This window comes from Chrysemys picta, chromosome 3, assembly GCF_011386835.1.
Source record: "Chrysemys picta bellii isolate R12L10 chromosome 3, ASM1138683v2, whole genome shotgun sequence".
Lineage (NCBI taxonomy): Eukaryota > Metazoa > Chordata > Testudines > Emydidae > Chrysemys > Chrysemys picta.
In genome coordinates this window covers 32007967-32018613 of record NC_088793.1, presented here as the reverse complement: position 1 = coordinate 32018613, position 10647 = coordinate 32007967, and the positions used below count along the sequence as shown (strand labels likewise).

Here is a 10647-nt window from a genome sequence, read left to right as displayed (position 1 = left end):
TAAAATTTACTTTCAACTTGGGAAAATGTTGCTGGTAATGGTATATTTCACTTTGTGCATTAAAAAAAAATCAAAAGAATAGCCTAAAAATAAGAAACTGGTTCCAAAAATAAGGGATGATGGACAGTTTAGGAAAGTCTGCAAACACACTGATCTGAGGTAAATGAGAACAAAGTGCCGTGACTTGTCTCCACTGATAAAATATTTAGATTGGTCTTTTTTGCTTCTTCACTGTAATCTCCTGAGTTGTGGGGAGTCTTAATTAAAAGCAGCCTACAGAGTCACTAAACTAGCATCCACTGCTCTACGGAGATAAATAACTTAAACCACAGAACATTTTAAATAGTTCTAAACTTGGGAAATTATACTTTGGGGGATGATGGGGGATTATGGGCCTTTACTGGTTCTAAGTCAGTCAGATTTGTCATCCTGATCATTATTTATCAACAATCAGGAACGTATGATGGATTCACCTCCCCCTCCCCAAATTAGTAACAAGCCTTGTTAATAGTTTATCAGTTTTACATGCTGATGGTTATTATTGTTAAGTGCTGACCACATGTTCTGAACAAGTCCAACAGGGTGAGATTCACTCCCTGTGCAGAAGATCTATGCACAATTGACATCCCCTTATGTAAAAGAATTAGGGGGTGATATCATCTCAATGGGAGAGGAAGGTATGATTTTGATGTAAGGTGCTAATCATTGCCAGCATCTTTGCAGACCTGGTGAAAGCCTGCGGGTGTGTTCCTCACCCTGCTTTCAGGAACAATTTAGTTCCTTTATTTAGTGAGACTGCTGGAAAGAATGGAGGCTACTGCTTAGGGCACTGGGCCACATGGCAAGGCCTCAGAAGAGAGGAGCTGAGTGGATTGAGGGGTTAGGAGGTTGGTTTTTGCAAGCTGTGTGTGAGAGAGAAAAGAGAAAATCAGGAAAGTTGTTAAGTATCAAAGGGGTAGCTGTGTTAGTCTGGATCTGTAAAAAAGTGACAGAGTCCTGTGGCACCTTAGAGACTAACAGAAGTATTGGAGCATAAGCTTTTGCGGGTGAATACCCACTTCGTCAGACGCAACAAAAGTTGTTGTGAGCATGACCCTGAGAGGAAGCAGACGGAGAGAGCTTCTTGGGCACCGAACTCATTGGAAAGGCAGACTCAGGGATTTCTAAATAACTAACATTGGGAGGATATCAGTGCTTACATTGGACCCAGATTTGTAAAGAGCTCAAAACAGCTGAAACACATTTAAGCATGCTTATTAGTTCACATTCAGAAATGTCAGTAGACTCCCTTTTTATCAGCAGATTGCCCTATCAGCCCCAGTGGATCCCTCACTCCATTTTACCTACTAGTGTTAACACATCTTGCTAGCACTCTCACTTTTGATCACCGTCACTGTGAATTGTACCCAGGGTCGGACTGGTCACAGGCTGGGATACTCTGCCACAAGCACCACGCACAGCAGACATGGAAGAGCATAATGAAAATAATGGGATTTTAAGGTCAGTCATCTAACAAACCAGAAAAGCTAGAGAAGATGCTATATGTAATTTTAACACTGGGATTACCTGTTTTTTAAATGGTGTATTGCATGATTTTCTAGCCTGGCTGGTTCACAAGATATCATACTTGAAATGCTCATTAAATAGGCCTTGGCAGAGACAGTGGCAATTCTTCCCTTGCTCCCCTCTTGCTCCAAGGATGGGATGGAAATTAGTGTGGCTCCTAAAATATTACAGTTTAATTCCCCCATCGTGCCTGCCCTGTTATTCCACCAAGACTCCATCACCTCCCTTCCCAACTTGCTCAGGGGGTGGGGTTTCTAAAGAGCAGGGGCTGAGCTCCGCACCAAACCCCAATCTGAGATCTGGGTAGGCACAGTCAGTGTTGAGGTAGAATAGTTGATCCTGCCCTGCTCAGCTGAGTATGTGAAGAGTGCCATCTGGTCCAATGCCAGAGGAAAGCAAGCCCTATAAGAGCCACTGTAGCTGGGTCAAGATCTTTCTTTGCTTACAAAATTATGTAACAGCTTGTCTAAGAATTAAATTCTTGATGACCTCTGTCAGCAGCTGGTTGCAATTATCTTCCAAACTGCCTTCCCACATAGGTGGCTTTCCTCTCACATGTTTGGAGCCTGGAAACACTCAGTGTTTCAAGTGAGGGAGGTCACAGTTCTACCTTCTTACAGAGGTATCTAAAGATAAGCAAATTTTGACAGCAGCTGATTGAAAGATGCATCTTGCAGAATTGTTTCCCATGTGGCTCTCAGACATGGCTGGAGCCTGGAATTGGTACACCCAATATCAGGAGGTGAGCTGGCTTACCTTCAAAATTCCTGCCTTTCTGTTCCAATGCAACCTGATGCTTTTTAGGAATTCATTTAGGGATGTTATACATAGACAAAAACTAAGCTTTTTTTTTTTAAATACACAAACTAAAGTAAACAGGGGGCAGATTCTTACTGGTATAAATTGATGTAGCTCCATTCAGTAGAGATATGATGATTAGCACCAGCTGGGCCTGTGTTTATTTGTGCTACACTCCAGCTTCTGTGCTCTGCCAATAATCCAGGCATCAATGCATCACTTATCTCCTTCAATAAATTGGAGAAAATGCTTTAAAATGAGACACATAAGGAGTTCAATCTAGTTATCTTACTAAAAAAAAAGACGAGAGATGACTTGATTACAGTGTATAAGTACTTTCAAAAGAAACAATAGTGGACCCTAAAAGGTTCTTTAAATCTCATGGAGAAAGGCATAACAAGAACCAATGGCTGAAAGCTGAACCCAGACAGATTCATATTAGAAATAAGGCACAATTTTTTAACAATGAGGGAGCTTCTTCTTCTTCTTCTTCTTAGCATATGTGCGATGTGCCTCAGGTGGCACGTGACCAGGATTCATCACCGAATTTGGTCTGCTGGTTGAATCATTCCCCGGCTTGGACCGGGTGCTGATGGGGAGTGCAACGTGAACATTGATCTTAGCCATTAAAACAAACTACCAAGGGAAGTGGTGGATCTCCATTTCTTGGTGTCTTCAGATCAAGTCTGAATGCCTTTCTGGAAGCTATGCTTTAGCCAAACATAAGTTATTGGGCTCAATACAGGGGTGACTGGGTGAAATTTAATGCCCTGTAATATACAGGAAGTCAAACTAGATGATCTAATGGTCCCTTCTCGCCTTAAACTCTATGAATATTACCATCCAATTTTAAATGTTCATAGGTTTAACTTTAAATTACTGGATGCATTTTGTAACTTGAAAATCAAATCCAGTTTGAAGAAGCACTACATTGGAATGTATGGATAGCTGCATGAGATTATAGATTACATTAAATGACAAAAAATTCATGGTGTTAGATATAGAGGGCTAGTCTTCACAATGGGGGTAAGTCAACCTAAGTTACACTACTCCAGCTACGTGAATAGTGTAGCTGGAGTCGACGTAGCTTAAGTCGACTTACCCCGGTATCTTCACCACGTTGTGTCAATGGGAGATGCTCTCTGGTCGACTTCCCTTACTCTTTTCAGAGAGCTGATCGACCGGAGAGCGCTCTGCTGTCAACTTAGTGGATCTTCACTAGACCCGCTAAATCGATCCCTGCTGCATCGATTGCAGCAGTGTCGGTGAAGACCAGCCCCTAGAGAGCTTCAAGTCTGCCTTTTTGCTGCCTTGCACAAACATTTACACCTCCTTTGCTCAAGCATGAATGGATACACAAGGTGCAAGGCAGTGGAGAATAAGACCATTGTTTAAGGCATACGTACAATGGAGCAGAGTTGAACTTTTAAGCTTTTCAAGCTTTCAAGTCTCTTGTTGATCCCGTAAAATTGGTGTTCTTTTTATAGATATATTTCCAATAGTTCTTAATTACTCCAGTGAGTTGCTCTTCTGGGGAGACGGTTTACTGTATGGCCAGCAGTTGAAAACAGATTTACTAGCTAGTTATTCCACTTTGCTCCACCGCTCCTTTTCCTTTCCCACATAGCCAATATCCTTAGCATGAACAGGGGCATGAACAGGATGTCCCAACCCAAGAAGAGAGACAAAGGCAAATTCACTGGAAATAGAGCAGGAAGGCAAGCTCAATTGTGCTTCATTTCTGCCAACAAGCAGCACTGCATATCCTCAAAGAAATTCAAAGAACCAGGAATCTGAAGTGCAAATGGATTGTAATTCTGATCATCTTTACCAAATGAGACAAAAGGAAGCAAAGTTTTCCAGAAAGGTCTCTAAGGACGCAGACCAAATTGCCTAACATCAATAAGTAGGGCAAAAACATACCCACATCTAAAGCTTTAATAAGCGGAGAGCTGACGAGAGTAGCTAGGCAGATAGGTCTGAGCATTAGCTTAGATCAAGGTTGATATATTACAGGAAGTAAGACAAGTGTCTGTCATATGGTTTAACAGAGAAAGACTGCAAGCTTATTAAAATCTTTCTGATCATAGGAACATTAAATACACTACGCCAAAAATGTCAAACCTGAACAGATGCCTAAAATTAGGCTCCTAAATAAAAGCAGCTTGATTTTCAGAGGTGCTGAGAGCCTCCTCATCTCCCTCCTACATCCAGTGGGAATTATGGGTGCTCAACCTCTGGAAATCAGGCCACTTTTATCTAGGTGTCTAAACAGGGATTTAGATGCCTACATCTAGACACTCAATTTTCAAATCTTTGGGCTAGGCCATCAGATTTTTAAGAATGAGATGAAGTAGAGATAATGGAATATAATTTGCATTCTCTGGAACCCAGTGTAATATTATGACCCAACATCTACAAAATGTTATCTGGTAGACCCAGTGATGATTTCTTTTCAGCCTTCTCTCGCTAGTATTTCCTTGGATTTCTTCATACACCATATAAAGAGGTAATTCTCCCAACCAGAAAAACATTTTCAAAGTACTACAGGTTCCCTATTTTTGAATGGGATTCCTGCATAGAGCAGCAAAACACCTATACATCTGGGTTTTTCCCCTGATATTTAGCAAACAGTGCCTGAACTGGTGTTTCATACAGGAGAACAGCCTATTTTTCTTCTTTATATATATATATATATATATATATATATATATATATATATATATATATATATAAAAAAAAACCATTAAATACCCATTTTTCAGAAAATGGAACTTTTCAAATGTTCTGCGTAAACCATTCATTCCATTGTCAGCTGGCATTTATTATTTAGCATTCTCCTAGAGACTGCAAAAAATGCAGTGTTGAAGCAACTTAATATGGTTTAAACTTTAGGCTACATGAGCTTAATTAAAATATTTAACAGATCATAAAATTGAGAAAGACAAATTATGATAGTAAAAAGTGTCAAGTGGAGCATTTGAGTCCCAAAAGTTTTCAGTAGTTCTAATGTGTTCTCATGCCACTCCTTCTAAGAAGCCTTTTGGCATTATCATTGTTCATAATTATGGAAGAACATAGTGAACCTACCTGAAATCAAGGGTCATTGTTTAGACAGAGTACAAACATAGTGAGAGACTGCCCACAAGCTTGTACTGCCAGGCACTTACAATATAAAAAGACAAGGCAGATGGGAGGAAGAAAGGAAAAATGATTATCCCCATAAAATCATAGAATCACAGAAAATGTAGGCCCGAAAGGGACCTCGAAAGATCATCTAGTCCAGCCCCCCGGTGGTGAGACCATCCCTTAAAAACTATTTATCTAACCTGTTCTTAAAAACATCCAATGATGGGAATTCCACCTCCTCTCTTGGTAGCCTATTTCAGTACATAATTATCCTTATTAATTAGAAAGCTTTTCCTGATATCTAACCTAAATCTCCTTTGCTGCAGATTAAGCTGACTACTGCAGTAGACATGGAGAACAACTGATTAGTGTGCTCTTTGTAGCAGCCCTCAACATACTTGAAGACGGTCATCAGGTTCCCCACTCAGTCTTCTTTCTTACGACTAAACGTGCCCAGGTGTTTTTTAAACCTTTCCTCATAAGTCATGTTTTCTAAACCTTTTATCATTTTTGTTGCTCTCCTTGGGACTCTACAGTTTGTCCACATCTTTCCTAAAGTGCAGCACCTAGACCTGCCCTCCAAAATGCTCAGAACCCCCTTGGCGCTATCTTCAAATTTTATAAGCAGATTCTCCACTCCATTATCCAAGGCATTAATGAAAATATTGAGTAATATCAGACCCACTACAGACCCTTGTGGGACCCCACTAGGTACGCCCTCCCAGTTTGACAGTGAACCATTGATAACTACTCTTTGAGGATGGTTTTTCAACCCATTGTGCACTTGCTTTATAATAATTTCATATAGGCTACATTTCTCTAGTTTGCTTATGAAAATGTCATGTGAGACTGTGTCAATAGCTTTATTAAATGAAGATAAATCACATTTACTGCTTCTCCCATCCATTAAACAAGAAGCCCTGTCAAAGGAGGAAATTAGGTTGGTTTTGCATGATTTGTTCTTGACAAATCCATTGGCTATTACTTATAGCACTATTATCCTCTAGATGCTTAGAAACTGATTGTTTAATAATTTGTTCCAGTCATTAAAGTTAGACTAACTGGTCTTTAATTCCCCAGGTCCTCTTTGTTACCCTGTTTAAAGATAGGTACTATGTTTGTCCTTTTCCACTCTTCTGGGACTTCACCATCCTCCATGAGATCTCAAAGATAATCATGAAGAGTTCCAAGATGGGGAACTGTGGCACAGAGAAATTAAGTGACTTGTGCAAAGTCATACAGGAAGTCTGTGTCAAAGCCAGAAACTGAACCCAGATCTCCTGAGTCCCAGTTCATTATCTTAACCACAAGATCATCCTTCTTGACCACCAGTGAAGCTATAAAAATAATAAATATTGTAGACATTTAAAAAAAAATCAGCATTTCCCAATAGCTGCTGTGTTAGGTGTGAAAACAGTGTTTCCTCCTGTGCTTAAAATACATTGATCAGTGAGGGTAGCCATTTCTGGATTCCTCCGGACTGATCAGGAGGGTTGGTCTATATATGTTGGTGTTTGATTTCTTTAGTGCCTGGATGTCTGTGCTGTTTCACTACTTGGCTGTGACTCACTACATAATGCTCCCTGATCCTTTGTCCTTCTGAATGACCAGCACCTCCTCTTCCACCTCATGTATTTGGATGGATCTGCTCTAGTGGCTGTACACTAGGGCGACCAGATGAGAGACATAAAATATCAGGACGTGGGGGGGGGCGGAGGGGACCGGTGGAGCAACAAAATAAACCCCCAAGAGCCAGCGGTGGAGGAAAAAACAAAAACAAAAGCAAAACAAAAAAAAAGAGCCGCCGGAGCATAGGAAAAATTGGTGGGGGCTGAGCACTCACCGGCAGCTCCACACCCCCCCCCCGCATTCCCTTCCCCCCCTACCAGCTCACCTCCGCTTCTGACTCTCCTGAGCGGGCTGCCGCGTCCTGCTTCTCCCCCCTCCCTCCAGCACTTGCGCCGCCATACAGCTGGTTAGCGCAAGCCTGGGAGGGAGGGGGGAGGAGGAGGAATGTGGTGTGCTTGGGGAAAAGGCGGGGCCAGGGCGGGGATTTGGGGAGGAATCCAATGGGGCAGTGAGGGGGTGAGGCTGGGGGTGGGGCAAGGGCGGGAATTTGGGGAGGGATCCAATGGGGGAGGAAGGGGTCAGAGTAGGGGCGGGGCCAAGACGGAGTTGGGGGGAGGGGCGAGCCCCCTCCGCTTGTGCACCGGAGGGCAAAATATCGGGACAATTCACATCCTGACCGATGTTGGACAAACAAGTAAATATCGGGACAGTCCCGATAAAATCGGGACTTCTCATCACCCTACTGTACACATATCCATGTGCATGGTTTAGCCAGAATCCCCCTATTACTAATCAACTTGTGTGCTCTCTTGCATTTCCTCTGCTGATAACTAGCTGCCACTTTTCCTATTCTTCAGTGCACATGCTTCTGCTCAGGGTCTACTCCTATACACTAGCTCTCATGCATAATTGTTGATGTAATTTGTGTCCCTCTGCACATGTCACAAGAGGATACAGGGCAAAGCTAGTGGCCTTCCCTTCTACAAAACTCCTAGAGAATGTACTAAGCATCTCTATTAATTCAATAGGGTTCTAACAAAATGACTCTAAAAACAATAGAATTTAAAAGTGAATTGTATCTTTTTAACCATTTTTATACCATCCTATGGGATGCGATAGCTGGGATATAACTCTCTACTGATCTTATAGGGTACTTTAAAAAAATCTATAGAAATGCTATTTTCTGTTAAATTCTACAGGACTTTTCCCAAAAGGATTGTATGTTGAGGAGTTGAAAGAATCACAGCTGTCAAACATCTGGGTTAAGTCCTGGCTTTTGTTGCCTGAGGTGTGCCATTGGGCAGGGAGCAGAACTGTAGCAGCCATGCAGATTTAACTGAACTACTTCACTCATGTAGCTGGGACCCTGCATAGGAAGCTAGTGCTATAAAACACAACTGGGTACGTTCACCATGCCTGCCTGCCTAGCAGACAATGAAGCCCTAGGTCAACATCCTGCCTGGCTGATGGGCAGGTGCACTGGGGTAAGGAGAAGGTGCTCCCTGTACTCTCTCTCCTATTCACTCCAGCCCTCCTGTGCAAGGCAAACCAGATTTTAAACCTCTGACAACTCTGGATTCTGCACCCTACGCTATTGTTTATCTCCACTACTTTTGATTTACAATCCATGGCAACAGCACTTCCCCCACACCATGGGTTTTCAGTACAGGTGTGCAGTTCTTTTGGTGACGGTCTCCTGTTTACAGAGCTCCCATACTGATCAGAATGATATAGGAAGCGCTTCAGAGACCTCCAACCCATGACGAAATGAGCCAGCTTTCCCCAAAGCCATGGATTTCAAACAGAGCCTAGGAAAGCTGGATGGTTGGTGCCTCACATCCAATTTTCTGTGTTTGGAGCACCACACAAATGCAATACCAGATAACAAGAAATAAACACTATTCTATTAAATTTCTCATTGTATATTTATAATACAAATTGTTAATCTGGAGCAAAATTATTGCCCTGCTAGTTGTCTCCATGGCAACAGGACTGAATGGTGCCTATAGGACTTGTCTGCAAACAGTAATATTGGGGTTTTTTTTCCAAATGCTTCACCAGTTATGAAACACAGGATTTTGTTACAGGCACGAGAACAAATTCAGGCCTGGTGTAAGCTGGCACAACCCTACTGAATTCTAAAAAAAAAAAGGTTCAAAAATGATCTCATTCTCTATAAAATTGTATGTTTTTAGAGAGACGAGGCAGGTGAGGTAATATTTTGTCTCACTCACCAACAGAAGTTGGTCCAATAAAAGATATTTCCTCACCCACCTTTTCTCTCTAATATCCTGGGCTACATTGACACTGCATACAACCTATGTTTTTAGAGCAATTTCTGTGAACCCTATTACATTTCTACAGAACCCTATTGGTTTCATTCCTTTTCTGTTCTACTTAAAAGATACTGTAGGTCTGAACTTAAAATATTTTAATTCTACTTGCATTTTAAACTTTTCCCTTAGGTTAGGCTCTTGGCCCATGCCTTCTGTCTCTCGCACTGCAGATGCTCAGGAAACCCAGTGATAGTGGCAATGTGAGACACTTCATTATCCACAGCCTTGTGTCAGTGAGCCTGTCACTTTCTAGTAAGAAATGTTGACGTTTCCTGGCCAGGCTGTAATTTTCAGCATATTAGCTAAAGGAACATATTTGGCCTGGGTTTTGTTTTGCCCTTTCATCTACAAGCAAAAGACTAGTGATAATTATTAAGGAAGACAGCCAAGTATTTACCAGATGAGTGAGCAACATTTTGATAGACTACAACAGAGTAGTGCTGCCACACAGCAAGAGGAGCACCAAGTGGAAATGTGTTTTAAGGAAAGTTGTGAATGAAGAGAAGGGTGACTGCTTTGTGCACCAATTTAGGGTTGCCCGACATCCGGTTTTCGACCAGAATGTCTGGTCGAAAAGGGACTTTTGGCAGCACTGGTCAACACTGCCGATCGGGCCATTAAAAATCCAGTTGGTGGCTCAGCGAGGACCCAGAGCAAGACAGGCTCCCTGCCTGCCCTGGCTACGCATGGCTCCCAGAAGCAGCCACCAGGTCCCATGGCCCCTAGGCACGTGGGCGGCCAGGGAGGCTCCGTGCGCTGCCCCGCCCCAAGTGCCAGCTCCGCAGCTCCCAATGGCTGGGAACCACGACCAATGGGATCTGCAGGGGCAGCGCCTGCAGGCACAAGGGCAGCGCGCAGAACCACCCCAAACCTCCTTCCATACCCCAACCCCCTGCCCCACCCTGGAGTCCCCTCCTGCACCCAACTGCCTCCCAGAGCCTGCACCCCACCCAGATTCCCCACCACAAACCATAACCCTGAGCACCCTCCTGCACCCCAACCCCCTCATCCCTAGCCTCACCGCAGAGCCCATACCTGCAACCCCCAACCCTAATCTGGAGCCCTCTCCCACACCCTGAACCCCTCATTTCTGGCCACACCCCCAGCCAGAGCCCACACCTGCTCCTGCACCCCAAACCTCTCATCCCTGGCCCCACCCCAGAGCCCACACCCCCAGCTCGAGCCCTCAACACCTCTCATCCCAATCCCCTGCCCCAGCCCAGAGCCCTCTCCTGCACCCTGAACCCCT

The 10647-nt window shown here is 43.3% G+C and overlaps 1 long non-coding RNA gene across 1 annotated transcript in view; it reads right to left on the bottom strand.

Annotated features, from left to right (window-relative positions):
- Positions 1–786: 786 nt before the first annotated feature.
- The window catches only part of LOC135982193 (uncharacterized), a 62042-nt gene continuing 52181 nt past the window's right edge, over positions 787–10647 (bottom strand). The window contains exons 3-4 of the long non-coding RNA XR_010599433.1: positions 2461–2591; positions 787–902 (exon numbers count right to left, since the gene is read on the bottom strand). This is a non-coding gene — a long non-coding RNA (uncharacterized LOC135982193). The remainder of the gene's footprint in view (positions 903–2460; positions 2592–10647) is intronic.